We start from the raw sequence: 3,474 nt of genomic DNA, 5'->3' as shown, positions 1-3,474 counted from the left end.
CCTCCATCCAGGTCAACCTTCTCTTATACCTAACACATCTGCCAAGTGTCCAGTTAAACTGCATATGAACCACTAGGCTCTTCCATCTCTTTGACTAAGAGTGTGTCCATCTTATTGATTGTCACAATGAGCCAGCTATTTGTTTCAATGATTTTCTTTTGTATTTTTCCTATTCTATTAATCTCACACCAGAGTTTATTCATTTATTTATTATCATCTACTCCTTATGGGTGTGATTCCAGGTATTTCTTCTAGAGTGTCCAGGTGTGTTGCTAAGTCTCTCTGATATTTTATGTAGGCAGTTGGTAGTATGTCTTAAAATTCCTTTCGGGAAGTCAGAGTGGGAGGTGCTTAGTGCTGCTCCTGTACAGGGTCGCGCTTGCTTCTGTTTTTAAGGCTCTCCTCGGTGTCCACAGCACCCTCTTTCTTTCCTTCGCAGCGATCCTACTGCCAGAAGTTCGCCATGTCTATTCTCAGTATCCACGCCAGGGAGATCTTTGACTCCCGTGGGAATCCCACTGTTGAGGTGGATCTGTACACTGCAAAAGGTCTCTTCTGAGCTGCGGTGCCCAGCGGTGCGTCCACTGGCATCTACGAGGCCCTAGAACTCCGAGACAATGATAAGACCCGCTTCATGGGGAAGGGTGTCTCACAGGCTGTTGAGCACAATAACACTATTGTGCCTGCTCTGGTTAGCAAGAAAGTGAATGTTGTGGAACAAGAGAAGATTGACAAGCAGATGATCGAGATGGACGGCACAGAGAATAAGTCTAAATTTGGTGCAAATGCCATCCTGGGAGTGTCCCTGGCTGTCTGCAAAGCTGGTGCCGTGGAAAAGGGGGTGCCCCTTTACCGCCACATTGCTGACTTGGCCGGCAACCCTGAAGTCATCCTGCCTGTCCCGGCTTTCAATGTGATCAATGGTGGTTCTCATGCTGGCAACAAGCTGGCCATGCAAGAGTTCATGATCCTGCCTGTGGGGGCATCCAGCTTCCGGGAATCCATGCGCATTGGAGCAGAGGTTTACCACAACCTGAAGAACGTGATCAAGGAGAAGTACGGGAAGGACGCCACCAATGTGGGTGATGAGGGTGGATTCGCACCTAACATCCTGGAGAACAAAGAAGCACTGGAGCTGCTCAAGACTGCAATCGCAAAGGCGGGCTACACTGACCAGGTTGTCATCGGCATGGATGTGGCTGCCTCCGAGTTCTACAGGTCTGGCAAGTATGACCTGGACTTCAAGTCTCCGGATGACCCCAGCAGGTACATCACGCCCGACCAGCTGGCTGACCTGTACAAGTCCTTCATCCAGAACTACCCAGTGGTGTCCATCGAAGATCCCTTTGACCAGGACGACTGGGGTGCCTGGCAGAAATTCACGGCTAGTGCGGGCATCCAGGTGGTGGGCGATGACCTCACAGTGACCAACCCTAAGCGGATTGCCAAGGCCGCGAGCGAGAAGTCCTGCAACTGCGTCCTGCTCAAAGTGAACCAGATTGGCTCCGTGACTGAGTCCCTGCAGGCGTGTAAGCTGGCCCAATCCAATGGCTGGGGCGTCATGGTGTCCCACCGATCTGGGGAAACTGAGGACACTTTCATCGCAGACCTTGCCGATCTGAGCGCCTGGCCAAGTACAATCAGATTCTTAGAATTGAGGAAGAGCTGGGCAGCAAAGCCAAGTTTGCTGGCAGGTCCTTCAGGAACCCCCTGGCCAAATAAAGCACGGACTGGAGATCTCTGGAGCCACCAGCTGCTAGGTCCTCTGTCCCTGATGTCATCCAGGCGGCTCAAGGCCAGCCCAGTGCGTGCCCCTCCCATGTCACTGCTTCCTTAGGCATCCACACCTGACCACCAGAATCCCTGCTGGAGACCCAGCTTTGCAATCATGTGATTGGTCTGAATCATTGTTTCTGTCACCTGACTTCCCAGCTAGTGTCTGGAGCCCTCAAGTCCAGTGTAATCTCTAGGGTGCCCACCGTCAAGACCCCCCCAGTGGTTTACATGCAAAAATAAAAGCCGCAGAAGTCCAAAAAAAAAAAACTCCTTTCATTTTGCCTCCTAGGTTTGTTTATATTGTGTTTTCACTTTTATTCAGTTGGGGAAAGTCTTTAGTTTTTTTCTTGAGTCTTTTATCATTCAGTAATGAGTTGCTCAGTTCTCATGAGTTTGTAAGCTTTCAGCTGTTGATACTTAGCTTTAATTGTAGTGTTCTGCTAGCGCTCAGATTATTATATCAATTTTCTTATTTCTCTTGAGACTTCTTTTGTGTTCAAGTATGCTGTCAGTTTTGGAGAAAAGTACATGAATGACTTAGAACATATATTATTTTGTGCTTGGGTAAAATTGTGTGTAATTATCTGTTAGGTTCATTTGGTTCATCATGTCAGTTAGCTCCAGATAACTGGGTGACCTGTTAATTGTTGAGAGTAGGGTATTGAAGACTTCCACTCTCACTATGATAGGGTTGTTATGTGGTTGTACTGGCTAGTTTTGTGTCAACTTGACACAGATGGAGTTATCACAGAGAAAGGAGCTTCAGTTGAGGAAATGCCTCCATGAGATCCAACTGTAAGGCATTTCCTCAATTAGTGATCAAGGGGGAAAGACCCCTTGTGGGTGGGACCATCTCTGGGCTGGTAGTCTTGGGTTCTATAAGAGATTAGGCTAAGCAAGCCAGGAGAAGCAAGCCAGTAAAGAACATGCCTCCATGGCTTCTGCATCAGCTCCTGCTTTTTGACCTGCTTGAGTTCCAGTCCTAACTTCCTTTGGTGATGAACAGTGGTATGGAAGTGTAAGTCGAATAAACCCTTTCCTCCCCAACTTGCTTCTTGGTTATGATGTTTGTGCAGGAATAGAAACCCTAACTAACACAAATTGGTACCAGGAGTGGGGTATTCCTGTGACAACCTGGCTATGTTTTGGGGAGGACTGTGGAAGGACTTTGGAACTTTGGGCTAGAAGATGCATTCGGTATTAAGAGCTCTGTCAGATGTTGTATAGGAGCTTGGAAGATAATGTTGAAAACAGTGCAGAAGATGGAGGCCTGGCTTTTGAAATTTCAGAGGGAAAATGAAAGACTCTTTTCAGGGCCATTGTTACTTTGGTTGTGAAGATTCTGTGGTTCTGGTTAGCTGGGGCTGAAGAATCAACTGTGATTAACAAGATACCAGAACTACTAAAGCAAAACTTTGCATTACTGGGACTATTGATGCTGGTTAGCTGGAGCTAAGAAATTAGCGGTGATTAAGAAGAGACCAGCATCATTGAGGTGACATCATCTGGGAAGTATTTTCTGGAAGCACAGAGGCTGTGTTCCAGAGAAAGCCAAGGTTGTACCTTGTGCTGTGGCTGGACTTGGTAATGTGTAAGAGTCACCCAGGTGGTACTGGTTTTGAAGGCATGAAGGGGTCATGCAGAGCAGCTGAGGCTCAGCACTGTGAGAGGCCATGGAAGGCCATTGGTGAAAGTGCA

The 3,474-nt window shown here is 47.7% G+C and overlaps 1 pseudogene; it reads left to right on the top strand.

Annotated features, from left to right (window-relative positions):
• The first annotated feature begins 412 nt into the window (after positions 1-412).
• Positions 413-2,043, top strand: LOC110287708 (alpha-enolase pseudogene; annotated as a pseudogene).
• The last annotated feature ends 1,431 nt before the right edge of the window (positions 2,044-3,474 follow it).

The sequence above is a fragment of the Mus caroli genome, unplaced genomic scaffold, assembly GCF_978045245.1.
Source record: "Mus caroli unplaced genomic scaffold, Mus_caroli_1 scaffold_7, whole genome shotgun sequence".
NCBI lineage: Eukaryota > Metazoa > Chordata > Mammalia > Rodentia > Muridae > Mus > Mus caroli.
This window is presented reverse-complemented; position numbering and strand designations above follow the sequence as displayed.